Here is a 13,719-nt window from a genome sequence, read left to right on the forward strand (position 1 = left end):
AAGTGGCTCCGCGGCTGCGGTCTCGACCCCTTAGCTCCAACTTTCCTGCCGCGCGGCGGGCGAGTGGCGAGGGGAAGGCGAGGGAAGCGGGGAGGGAAGGGCCGGTGCGCGGCTCTGGGTACCGTGTGCGCGTGTGGAGCGGCGTCGCGCGGCGCCTCGGGCTCTGCTCTCTGCTGGATCGGCCCCGTGTGCCGCCTTCTCAGGCTCTGGCCACTGCCGCGTCTCCCCGCCGGCTCGAAGGCTTATCCGCGGCGCGCCGGCCGCTCCTTGTCCCCTCGGGCCGCCCGCTAACCGCTCGCTGGATGCAACTTCAGGTGCGCCGCGGGCTTGGACGAGGCGGGTCCCGAACGTGCGGAAGCTCGGCACCCCCGCTCTCCATGCCCGGGCCAGGGCCGCTCCGCGGGCTCAGCACCCCACCGCCGTCGGACGCGTCCTTTGGCCGCGCATCTCGCGCGCAGCCAGCGCCCCACTCTCCCAGCCGCTGCTGCTCAAGTCCGCGATCAACTTTCCCTCTTTTCCTCCGCCCCGCGCGCCCCGCACCGCCCAGACCCCGCCTCCTGACGCTCTCGCCCTCACCTCCGCCTGGCCCAGCCCCCGCCCGCCTCGCCTCGCAGTCCCCCACCCAGATGGGCCGCCCAAACCCCTGGCCGCCGCCGGGCCCTCCAGACCCCCAGGAACCGCACGGAGCCCAGCTGGACGCCCGGGGCATGAATATTTCAGTGCTGGAGAAGCTGCCTTCTGCCGATGTCATGGCACCGGCTGCTGTGGCAACTCGACGAATCCCCCAAAGGCCCAGGGATGAAGCCCGTGGAAGCGGCCCCAGGTGCGTGCCTGCGAGGTGCCCGCCGGGCCTTCGTCCCGAAAAAGCGTGCACAGGGGGCTGGGGGCCCGGCCTGCTCGGTGTGCTCCCTGTCTCCGGCCAAGCGCAAAAACAAACGCTCCGGGGAAGCCAGAGCGAGGGAGCGGGCGCTCGGCCTCGGTGAGCCCGTGCCATCTGTTAGCTTTAAGCGCCCCCTCTCTGCTCCCAGAGTCGCTGAGCGGGCCCCCTGGCCTTAGGGGCTGCTTGGCCATCGCGTGGCTCCAGCCAGCTGCCTTTGCTCCCACCTGCTCCCCTCCCTCCCTCAAGCTCAGAAACCCTCCAAATGCTTAGAAATGGGAGGGTCCAGGTTGGAAGAGACCCTTGAGGTCGTCTAGGTGTCCTCACCCAAAACCGACCCTTCTGCAGTGGCCCTGAGGAAGGGGTCTCCCAGCTGCTGTTTGCATACCTTTGGGGCCAGGACCTCCTGACTTGGGAAACGTCTTATCCAGGTCAATGACTGGGATTGTTCTCTCCCCTGATCTCCACTCCCCCAGGCTAAACATTAGAAAACTCTTATGTGTCAACATTTCTGGATTTGTCACTGTGCAGGCTATTGATAGTGGCCTGGAGCCAGACTCTGGGCGGAGGTTTTCTAGGCCCCAAGTCACTCTACCTCCTACACCGCCTTTCCACCGGGTCTGTAATGAGAAGGCAGGGTCAGGGACTTGTCCCCGGGGCAGGGGCAGGAACTGACTGAATCTCCCTGGTTCCAGACCTCCCCTTCTTTAGCATGCACCCATTTGTTCATCCATTGTTTCAGCTCACTGGAACAGGTTCTGCAGTGTGGCCTTGTGCCTCCTGGAGTTCCTCTAAAGGGCCAACATACTCAAAGGGGAAATATACACAGGCAACATGACAGCCAGAAGGGGGCTTCAGTGGCCCCTAGGAAGACCTAAGAGACTGAGCTGAGATCTGAAGGATAAATGATGGAGGTTTTATAAATGATGGAGGATAAATGATGGGCGGGGTTTTAGGCAGGAGAAAGGTCATGTGCAAAGGCCCTGTGGTGGGAAGAAGCTGTCATATGGAAGGAAGGCCAGGGAGGCTGGAGTGTGGGGGGGCATTGCACACATAAAACCAGAGTGGGACCAAGGCCAGCCTGTGAAGGGTATGTGGGCCTTCATTAGGGCTTAATCCTCAACCTGAGAGTAAAGGCTTCAAAGTAGGTGGAGGGTGACAGGTAGGAGAGCCATGAGCTGATCTGTAGTCAGAAAAATGGGGAATGGGCTGGGAGGTAACAGATGACAAGAGGAGGCAGCGTTCATTGAAAATGTTTACTTGTTAAATACCACATGCCAGGAAATTTCCTAGACCAGAGGTCAGTCAGATCTGTCCCATCATCTGGTTTTTGGTTTATTTTTTTTGGTACCAGGGAGCGCTTGTGAGGCCCATCATCTGTATTTATAAATAAAGCTTTATTAAATAAAGTTTCAAGCCAGGGGTGGTAGCACATGCCTGTGATCCCAACACTCAGAAAGCTGAGTCAGGAGAATTGCCACAAGTTTGAGGCCAGCCTGGGCTACATAGTGAGTTCAAAGCTGCCTGAACTGCATAGTGAGACCCTGTATCAAAAAAAAAAAAAAATAGAGGAGGAGGAAGAGAAACAAGGAGAGGGAAAAGAGAAAGAGGAGTTCTCCAGTTTCTCCATCCCTTAAGCCTTTCTTTCATGTGACTCCCCAGACTCAGACTGTCTGCAGCCACTTCCCATGTGAAGAAAACAACACTGAGCTCAGGGAGAACATCCCCTCCTCAGATGTGGGCATTGTGCTTCTGTTCATAGGGCCTCTTCATTCAGTGACAGCCACTTTCATTGCCCATGCATCTCTCAAGTGCCCACTCTGTGCCAAGCATTATGCTAGGACCTGGGATATCAGTCAAGTTTCGACCAGCCCACAGAACCCCCCTAAATCTACAACAGGGAATTCAAAAGAAACCTGGCTCACACAGAATGGAAAAGCTGGGAATTCAGAGGGGATGGGGAGGTGGCCCAGAGCACAGCAGCAGCAAGAGGTGCTGCTGTACAGAGGCTGGAGGGTGAGGGAGGAAGCAGAGGATGGGGGACCTGCTGTGGGAGATGAAACCCTGTGGACTTGTCTGGTGGAGTCACAACAGACACAGTTCCTGTCACAAGGGTGCAGCATGAAGAGGACACACCCTGGCTTCTCCCCAGCACTCTCATCTCCCACCAGGCTGCTGCCACCGGAAGCCAGCAGACCCGGAAGCTTGAGAATCGTAGCCTGCAACGTGCAGTGGCCTGGACAGGAATAGCATCCAGCTTATCTTTGAGGTACTCCCAGTCCCCGAGAGGCAGACACATAAATCCATTGTAATCCAGCAAGGAAGTGTGGCAGAGGAAAGAGAGAAGGATGACTCATTCTGGAGAAGCTGAGTCCAGAGAGGCTACCTGGACAAGGGGTCATCAGAGCTCGTGTGCTACCATGACTGGGCATTGCATAGGCAACAAGAGAAGAAGGGTGTTCCGGGTGGAGGGAACAGCATGGATGGACATGTGCCATGGCCTGGAGGCTGCATGTGGACCCCACACCCCTGGGTGGGCACCGTGGGAGCTTTGGATCCTGGAGGTGTCCTGGAGGACAGTCTTGCTGTTCTGCACATAGATCGGCCAAAGACAGAATGGTGGCATTTGGGGAGACCCAGAGCTGCAGAAAAGAGCTCAGCCTCTGTCCTCCGAACCCGTATCTCAAAATCTCTCACCTTCTGTCTCCAGAAGATTCATCTCTGGAATTTTAACCTTTCTCCCATTCCTCAGAACATTTCAGGATGGTTCCATCAACAGCTTCCAAAGTTCTCCAACTCTCACCACTCCTCCAGACCCCTGGTTGTAGGATGATAGGCCAGAAGAAAGAGGCACTTGCTTCCACCTTCTGTGGCTTTGGCCACATTGCAGAATGGTTGCCATGGCTTTCATGTCTATAATGGAACACAGAGGGCCTACCCAGCCTTCTCCTGGTCAGGATGTGAAGACGCTGTGACACCAGAGATCCACAGACTACTAGACAGGACCCAGCATCTCAGCCCTGTCCTGGGGGGAGCTCCCCAGGGTATGTAGGCCCTGTGCTGTGATTGGGATAAAAAATGTCCCCCACAGCTCCTGTGTTCGAGGCTTGGTCCCTAGCAAATGACCTTGTTGAGAAGTGGTAGCCCTGTTTAGAGCAAGGACCTCAGTGGAGGAAGTGAGGGACTTGGAGGGAACATGGGACCCAGACCCCTCCCCCTTTCTCTTTTGCTTCCCAGCTACCATGATGTTCTGCTTCGTCACAGTCCAAAGCAATGGGGCCAAGTGACCATGGACTAAAACCTCTGGAACTGTGAGCCCAAAGAAACCTCTCCTTTTAACTTGTTTATCTCAGGTATTTTGTCACAGTGAGGGAGAGTTGACCAACACACTGTGCTGCCTTAATTGCAAAAGCTAAGGCCACAGGGCATAAGTGCATGACCCAGGCTAGGCCACCTGAAGGTCTTCTCTCAACTTTGAACCTCTATGGGAGCCACAAAGTTTAGAAATAGTGAAGAATAGTTCAGCCCTGGCACCAGGGCTCCTGTGCCCTGATCTGGGTGTGTCTTGGCCACCAGCCTTCTTTGGTTCCTAGCCATTGTCTGGGCCTGTCCTTAAGGGTTTTGGCTGATTCTGCAACCTGTCCTCACCTCATCCAATCAGTAGATTGTCTACTTCAGTTAGCCTGAGATTGTTTCTGTTGCAGGCAACCATGAGAACCCTGGCTGGTATAGACCATGTGACAGTACTTCCAGGGAGTACGGGGTGAAAACACTGTTGGAGTTAGTCCACATGTCTTTCCAAAATTAAAAAGAAAAAAGTTATAGACTGGGTCCTTTCCTATCCAGGACACCTATGTGATTATGTGTCTAGATCTCCTGCAGACACATCTCAGCAGTGACTTCAAGTTCATCATTACTCCAGAGGCACATCTGATGTTAAAACCCTCAAAGGCAGGGACCATGTCTGTGTTTATTCATCTAAGACCCATTCCTGGAGGGCCCAGTGCTGCGCTTTGGGCTGGGTACTGAGGAAAGAGAGAAGCATATGACATCAGTTTGGTGCTCATAAGGGCTACAGTCCAGCTGGAGAGACAGAGACAGAAGCAGACAGCAATAGGCTGAGCAGCTCCTGAGGCCAGCAGTGAGAGAAGGGACCCCAGAAAGGTGCAAGCCTCTCTCCAGGAGATTGGGGGCAACTTCACACAGAGCAGTTACCTCAACAGGGCCATGAAAGACGGTGCTCCTGCACAAGAAAGCCACCAAGGGCATGTGAGGCAGAGGGGACTTAGGGACTCCACACTGGATGACAGCAGAGCTGGACCAAGGTGCATCCCTGCTGAGCAGAGGCAAGAGATGAGTCTCAAGAGGTGAGCAAGGTCTGCTCAATGAAGGGCCTGCTGGGCACACTGGAGGCCGGAGTTTTGTGCCAACAGATTGAGGAAAGGGGAGGGGCTTGGCACAGTAACAGGGACAGCATGGTGAGAGGGAGGAGCATGCAGTGTCCCAGTGCAGCCCGGGCTGCCTTTTTGGAGCAAGGGACATCTTCCTTCAATGGCTCCCCTCCCCTAGGATTGACCCCAGGCTTCACTAATTCTAAGCACGCACTGTACTACTGAGCCAAACATCCAGGCCACACCGTGACTCTGCATCACCAGCCTTGTTGGGGGTCTCAGTTAATATCCAAGGAAAAGAAGGAGGGCCCAGGATTTAGCTTAGTGGTTAGGCCGCCTGCCTTGCGAGTGCAAGGACCCGAGTTCGATCACCGGTACCAAAGAAGAAGGAGAAGGAGAAGGGGAAGGGGAAGGGGAAGGGGAGGAAGGGGAATAAGGAGGAAATCCAAACCTGTGGTTTTAGACATGGTGAGCTGCTAACCGGATGCCCTTGGCATCCTGGCCTCCGGCAGGTGCTTTCTGCCCCACCCTCCCTGGGGACTGCAAGAGAGGAAATGTAGGGCCATGCAAAGCTCCCTGGACCAGGACACAGGTCCTCTGGGCCTTCCACAACTTGTGCAAACCTCAGTTTCCTCAACTGTCAAAGTGACATGTACCCCTGTCCCCTCTGGTACCTCCAGAGACTGCTCTTCAGGTTGAAAGAGAAAAACACCTCCTGAAGTGCCTTCTAAGCTGTAAAAGCTGAATAACACTCGCAAGCCTGTCGTCTCTCCTCCCCACGAGGGCCTACTATTATTTTAATGCATGTAAACACCTGTCCTCTGGGTGTCCTCTGTCACAGCTCCCCTCGCTGCCTCACTACGAAGCACTGCTTCCTGCGCCTCCTTTCTTCCCATCCCTCAGCTGGTGAAAAGCTATTTGCAGCTTCCTGTCGCTGTCTCCAACCCTCTCGTCCTCTCCCGGGGCTGTGCTATGACCATAAAGCCAACATGCGTGCTCCGAGTTTGGTTTGTGGGCCCGTGGAGCCCGTCGCAGCTGTGGCAGCACACGGCTGGAGATGCAGCCAAACTGGGAAGCTACAAGGTAGGCTGGGACCATACTCTGCCCAGCAAGAGGGTCCCTGGGAAACCCCAGGGGCCACAGAGCTCCTAGGGGCCCAACTGTGGAAGCTCATGGGTCCCCTACTTGGCCTCCAGAGCTGGTCTGCATCCCTCACACGCCTACCCCACTCCCTGATCCCCACACCTATCATTTATTTATAAGGTGTTCATAGCAAAATGAATGACAAAAAGTTAGAAGCTAATTAAAGCTGGCACAGATTGGCACATGAGCACATGAATTATGCATTGGTGCAGAATGGCACTCTATGGCAAGGACTGGCACCAAGGGGCCTGGGCACTGGTGGGAAGTAGGACAGGCCCCCATGCTGCCTCTCCCAAGGACAGCTGGAGCCATGTCAGCCACCACCCCTTGGGGGCAGTTCCTGTCCGGCAAGAGGCAGGGGCACCGAAAGCATGGGCCAGGCTCATGGACAGAAAGAAGCATGCGTGTGTCCCGCATTCTGCAAGCACGTGCCTGGGACCGCCTCCAGGAACGCTGGCTGGGCCAGGCTTCAGAGCGCAGGGCAGAGGGAGAAGGCCCACTGTCCAGCCACTGCTCCAGACCACACAGCCCAGACCTCACAATGAGCTCCCAGCTGGAGAGCCTGAGGCCCAGAGAGGGCTGGCTCCTACACCAAGTCACACAGCAACTCCCACTACTGCTACTGCTACTGCCACTACTGATCATGCTAGGGTTCAGTGAAAGCTGATTCTGTGCCAGGCACGGTTCCAAGTGCTGTGCGAGGATGAGCTCCTCCGGTCCTCACTTGAAAATGACAGCAGAGCTACCCAGACTGACGGATGAGTACACCTAGACCAAGGAGCACAGGACCAGGAAAGCCACGTGCCCAAGGCACCCGGGCTGGGTTAAACCCAGGTAGGTGGTCTGCCTCCAGGCCCTGCCCCAGTGGGCCAGGGCACCCCTGGCCACTCTGTAGGGTCTCCTGGGAGACAGGGCGAGAGGGAGTAGTGGGACCAGAGCTTCAGGTCTGACGGGCTGGGTATTTGTCAGAAGATGGGGTCTGTCCTTACAGGTTCCAGGCAGCTCTAGGTGCAGAGGGAAAGGTCTGAGGGCGTGGATTGGATTTGGACCTCAAATCCATGAATGTTAAGTCCTTGCTCTGCGCTTCTCACTCTGTGGCTTTGAATGTATAGCGTAACCATTTTGGCCTCAGTCTCCTCCTCTGTAAAATGGGCTTAATACTCAATATGGCTCTGGAGTCCAACTGTTTGGGTTTGGTTCTAATCCCAGCTCTGCCTCTTGGGGATGTCCCTAACTTTGCCTCAATCTCCTCATCTGTAAATGGTGACCTTACTGGTAGAGCTGTCATGGGAATTGAATGAATCGATGAATATGAACTGTCCCTGGCATGGAGTAAGTGAAAACAGAAGCCATGATCATTTACTTTCCTGGGCCTGGGCAACCATGCCCCTCATGGTCCATGGGGCTGTGGCTAGGATCAAATGCCTGACACAGAGAAGCCGTGGACACTGTGGTCACGGTGAGGCTGTGGATCAGAAGCACCTGGGTCTCCTGGCTGCCACTGTGGGTCCGAGCTCTGTCTGTGCACACACAGGAGGCTGGAACACATCACATCACACACAGTCTGGGCCACCTGGACAGTGTTCTCAGTTGGGTGCGCTCCTTTCCAAGGAATGTTCTATGTACATATGGGATTATCTAGTTGTTGGCTAGGAGTGGGGATGGGAGAGAGACATCTATCATGGTGCACTTCTGTACTTTTGACTTTTGAACCATGTGAATGGCTCAAATATGAAAATAAATATGACGGGTATGCTTCAGGCAGAAGGAAAGTGGTCCCAGATGGGAGCTTGGAAATTCAGGAAGGAAACAAGAGCAATAGAAAGAGAAATACGGGTAAATACAAATGATCTCAGTTTTAGAAAACTAATGTTTAAAATCCATGACACAATAGCACTTGAGTCAGAAAGGGGGCAAAGGAGTTAGAGTTTAAGGTCCTTGTGTCATCCAAGAGGTGGGTAAAAATGGGACTATGTGGTAAGCATAATAGATCAAGCCAGCTCCATCTCCAGGCTAACCCTACAGGAATGGTAACTGGATATATCACTAACCAGCCAGAGGAGGGAAAATGGAATAATGAAGTGTTTTATACATGTGCATGTGTTAAAAATTTAAAGAATTGGTGTTTATAAATAGAGTCATGCTGCACATATTGTTCTATAACTTGTTTTTTCTCTCTTAAGATATGTCCTGTGGCTCTCTCCACATTGGCACACAGAAGATGTGCCTCCCTCTTTGTGCCTGCTGGCGCCTATTCCAGAAAAAGACGTGGTGTCAGCACTGAGCCCTTCCCAACACAGGGTCATGTGTGACTCCATGGAGCCAGCCAGAACTGCAGACCACAGCCCGGGAGCTGGCAGTCCCCATGGGAATGTGCATAGCCTGAAGAGGGGGACAGTGAGCAAGACCTGTTCCCTCCATGCTCCGAGCCCCCACCCTGGCCCCACTGTCATCTACCAAAACACCTAGTGTCCCTTAAAAAAGAGGCGCAGCCGTGGTCATCCAGTCCCCCATCTCTGGATCCTACTGCAGTCGGATCACCCCAGAAAAGAACTCACTCCCATTTCAATCACAGGCTTCAGAGTGGGGCTCCATCTGTTATGGTCCATATTTTGCTTCCTGCTAGCTATAAGCAGTCTTCAGGTCACCTCTTTGCGTTACACAGTGAGAAAGTTATTCCCTTTCCAATTCTGTTGTAGTCTGTATAGACACACGAAGAACGTCTCACCTGTGCCAGTCTTTCTTTTATACCTGATGATCCCTCTTTCTTCTGCAGGAAGGGTCAGAGCTTCTGCTCAGCCTCTGGCAGGCAACTTAGACTGCATTTAATAACATTGTTCTAGTATCACTGTATTTATTTTGATAGCTGTTTTTCAGTTGGCACTGTTTTTAAATTTATGGTGGTGATAAAAAGGTTTTTTTGGGTGATAGAGAGTTTTTAAATTTAAGAGTTTAAAAGTAAGGAATTAAAATTTCAGTTGGGTTACAAACAGTATCATTGGCACAAAGACAGGCCCAGATCAGTAAATGTGTGCTTCGAATGGTTGAAATTTGGAGCTCTGGGGTTGAAAAGTTAGGTGGAAGCAATTTTGTATCAATGTCCCCCCAAACTGTCCCTATCCCTGCCAATCAAGCCAAGGTACCTTTTCAGGCTTAGCCCAATCTCTCCTCTCTCCTGAGCTGCCACTCAGCTGTAGAATATGCAGATACATTGAGGCAGTGTTTTTTATTAGGTAACAAAAAGGGAAGAGACCCAATGTCCTTCCACAGGGGCTGGTTAGATGGCCTGCACTCTGATTTATCAGTCCTGGGCACCACACTGCTCTTTGGATCTCCCCATCCCTAGCTTTGTCTTCTGCAGTCCTCTCCCCTGCCAGTGCCCAGTGCCCAGTGCCCACCCCTCCACTCTGCAGAACCCCATTTTTCACCACCTTCTGGAAACCCTACCTGCCTATGTCCCAGACCCCAGGGCCTTGGACTTCTCTGAGCTTCAGAACCTTCCCTATCTGGATGATTCCCTATCTGGACATGCAGCACAGAATCTTGAGCAATCTTTTCATAGTATGTCGGTCTTGCTTCCAATCAAATTGTAAGGTGCCAGAGGACAGGGATGGGGTTGCATCTGCAGGTGCCCTGTATGGGGTGTGGAAGACCAGGGCTCAGACTGAGCCTACCATGCTCTGCCTGAAGGTGCCGAGTTCGGTGTCCACCACCCACCTGAGCCTCAGTGATGTCTTCCTAAGGTGAGGAGGGAGCTTGAAGTCCCCGGGGCTCTTCTACTATGAGACTCTAAAACCATTCCATTCTTTTCTGTATCTTCCCATGCAGTAATAAAATACAATTTTTAGGGCCGGGGATTTAGCTCAGTGCTTCCAGCACCTTCCTCGAAACCACAAGGTCCCAAGTTCAATCCCCAGTACCAAAAAAAAAAAAATATATATATATATATATATACACACACACATATACACAATTTTTACAACTTTGGAGAGATATCCGTAATTTCATTTGATTTGAACAACTCGATGACAGTCCTGCTGTCATCACTGTCCCCATCTCACAGATGAGGTCCCTGGAGCCCAGGTAAGCTATATCCTCTCTGCCAGGGAAGGTGGGGAGGCAGGGCTTCAAACCGTAGCGAGACACAGAACCTCTACCCAGTCTTTCCTGCTGTCCCCAAGAAATGCCGGGTACACAGAGTTGAATAATGGAGCTAAGTGGTGACCAATAGCATGGGGTGACAGACTGGCATCATAAGGGAAGGAAGATGAAGAAGAGACAGCAGCCAGGCCAAGGAATATCAGCTCAATCCACCGCTGTCTCGGGAATATTCCTAATGGTTTCTGTCTGCTGAGCACCTGCCACAGCCTGGTGCTCTGTCAGATCCTCCCAATTTCCTGGAAAGAAGCCACCTGCACTCCACAAGGGAGGGAAGTGGGTCTTAAAGAGGTGGAGTAAGGTGGTCATTATGAGTGACCCCCAAGTCCCTCTGGAGAGTCTCCCTAGGGCCCGGCAGAAGGCATGGCCAGGGAGGCCTGAGTATTGCTTTGTGCTCCCAGTCCCAGCCCTGCAAGCTCATCGCTGCCAAAGCCCAGCAAAGGCCACCTTGGGAGAGAAGGAAGCATGTGTAGGGGCACCCTGAAAGCTCTGTGGACACCCCAGCTGCAGCGGCCTTGACTGGGCCAGCTGTGGGTTAACTCCCGCGGGCGCAGATTCCCCCTAGAGTCCAGATCTGCAGTGCGGGGCGCCATCTGGAGGCCGAGCGCTGCACAGCACCTCACCCTTGGGGACTTGGGGTGGGGGCCACTTTGGAGGAGAGGCTCAGAGGCAACTCCTATAGAAACCTGGACCAATAGTGCAGCGGGCTGGGGTCTCTAACCACACCCGCCCTCTACCATCTGCCCCACCCCAGCCCCTGTTCCCCTAGCCATCCTGGCTTTCTCCGCAGCTCTGTTTCTACACAAATATTAAGGGAAAGCCCCCTATAGGTCAGGTGCCCTTATGGGGTCTGGGAGTCTATGCTCTTTGGGTCCAGACTGCTCCCAGCCCCTAGGTTGCTGTGTGACTAAGCAAACCACTGGCTCTCTCTCGGCCTCTGCTGCTCCCCTTGGAAAATACAGGTTAAAAAATTAAGGACCACAGAGTGGGGATGGGAGTCAGGGAGGCGGAGTCTGAACCTCAACTCTGCTATTCCCTTGCTCTATGACCTTTAGCAAGTTAATTAACCTCTGTGTGCCCAGTTAATTTATCTTTAAAACAGGTTGATGATGACTTTCGAGAGAGTTTTGTGATTAAGATTAAGTTATTGCTCATATGTAGTATATGAAATGCCAGAGTCCTGCTCCTGTTTCTCAACTTCCTCACATTTTAAACACAGACTCAGCTCCCTGGGGTTTCCTACCGTCTCACTAGGAAGGGCTGGATCAGCCTCCTCATCTCACACCTGCTCCCCTGCACCAGGTCAAGGAGTTGCCAGGAGCTCCAGTTCCTGGAACAGTGCTCCTAATCCAGGGCCAACCAGACCATGGGGAGGGCCTTCTGGGTCCTCCTGGAGTCCCCTCCACTTTCCTGATGGGGACTGACCTCATTGCTGATATATCTCCGTGGTGGTAAATGGCATCTATTCCCCGGAGTTGCACAGTGTACAACAACAGCAGCTGTTCATGGCTACCCTCATATGGAAATTCTCACTAACTAAAAACAGGTACACTGGGATACAGCCCCATACCAAGCAGAATGAGAGAAAGGAGTAGAATTCCTGTAGCTTGAGAAGATCTAGAAGATCTGTAGTTCCAGCTGAGACAAAGGTCCAACTTCCCCAGAAAGCAATGCTATACACACTCCTCCTGAACACCTCAATTGGAGTGGGGACTGCGCCAGCGTGTGACATTTGCAGGCATGTGTTAATCTTCCAGAGCCTCAGTTTCCTTGTCTGTGAAATGTGGGTATTACCTGCGGCCCATTTTCTGTCTCTGGCTGTGAGATAAAGAGGCTGACAGTCCTCTATCACTGGTGCAGGCCCTGGGACCTGTCCCTATGTCCACGTGCACCTCCCTGGGCCCTAACCTTACTCAGTTATTGTACACAGCTGTGTGAAGTGTTTTTTATTTGTTGCCCATGTAACTCATGCCAACTAGATATAGTTCCCCAGTTTTATGGGTGGGGAAACTGAGTCTCTGAGAGGATACATGAAACTCTGGTCCTTCCCCTGCCATCCTGGTGGATGCCCCAGGAGCCAGATAGATTACAGTAATCAGCTAATGCCTGAGCAGACCGGGAAGAGGAAAAGCCCTCATTGGAAGTATTAAGTACGATGATTAAGTTGGAGGGTGGAATTAGCTGCACAGAGGGGGCAGCTGCAGCCATCAGGAGAGGATTAGTGACTTGCTGCTGGTTTCAGGGTTTAAGTGGATGCAGGTTGGGAGGAGAAGAAACTGAGAAAGATTTATAGCTCCCTGGTGCTTCTCACACCTGCCAGGGCCAGGGACTGTGGGGACCAGCAAGGCAGCAGTCACAGCTCAGTATTGACGGGACAGGCAAGTGTTATGGTTGGAGGAGGTTGCCCTGCCCCCACCCCAGGTTCATTGGGTTGAAGGTGCTCAAAGCTGAATGGGTGTATGAGGAGGTGGGGCCTACCCAGATGAAGCAGCTCACTGAGAGTGTAGCTTGGGAGGGCATATTTTGTCCCCAGCCCCTTCATCTCTGGCTCTTTCCTTCTTACTCTGCTTCTTGGCAGCCATGAGGTGAACAGCTCTCTCCTGCCACACCCTTCTGCCATGATGTTGTGCCTCACAGGCCTAGCACACCAAAACCAGCTGACCATGGACTGAAACCTCTGAAACCGTGAGCCAAAATAAACCTTTCCTCCTTAAACTGTTTATCTAAGGTCTTTGTCACAGCAACGAAAAGCTGGCTAACACAGGCAGTATCTGCAGAGAGCAAAGTGGGCTGTCAGCAACTTGTTCATCCAAAGGGCTGTCCAGGCAGCACAAAGTTCCCGAGGACCCAGCAGGTCTCTGGTGCTGGGCTGGGCACCAAGATACAGACCCAAATGATTCAGAAAGCACTCTCGGGGAGAGAGACAACAGTAAACAAATAGTACCAAGGAACTATTGTTGAGTTTAATAACAGTATTGTGGTTATGTCCTATTTGTAAAGACTTTTTAGAATAGTTTTAGGATTATAGCAAAATTGAACATAGATTGACTGTGTATCTCCTTCCCCCCTACACACTGTCCCCCATCACCAACAACCCCCATCAGAGTGGTACATTTGTCACAACTGATGAAGCCACATGGAAATTTCATT

At 52.8% G+C, this 13,719-nt stretch overlaps 1 protein-coding gene across 7 annotated transcripts in view; it reads right to left on the reverse strand.

The window, feature by feature from the left end:
* Cdh23 (cadherin related 23) overlaps nt 1–505 on the reverse strand; it is a 369,425-nt gene extending 368,920 nt beyond the window's left edge. For all 7 annotated transcript variants that reach the window (XR_015440528.1, XR_015440529.1, XM_087185444.1 and 4 more), the window contains exon 1: nt 123–505. The gene's annotated coding sequence lies outside the window, so the exon portion shown is untranslated. The remainder of the gene's footprint in view (nt 1–122) is intronic.
* Between the last annotated feature and the right edge of the window lie 13,214 nt (nt 506–13,719).

Source organism: Heterocephalus glaber, unplaced genomic scaffold (assembly GCF_053883595.1).
Source record: "Heterocephalus glaber isolate CG9 unplaced genomic scaffold, H.glaber_assembly_v1.0 deba00001497, whole genome shotgun sequence".
NCBI lineage: Eukaryota > Metazoa > Chordata > Mammalia > Rodentia > Bathyergidae > Heterocephalus > Heterocephalus glaber.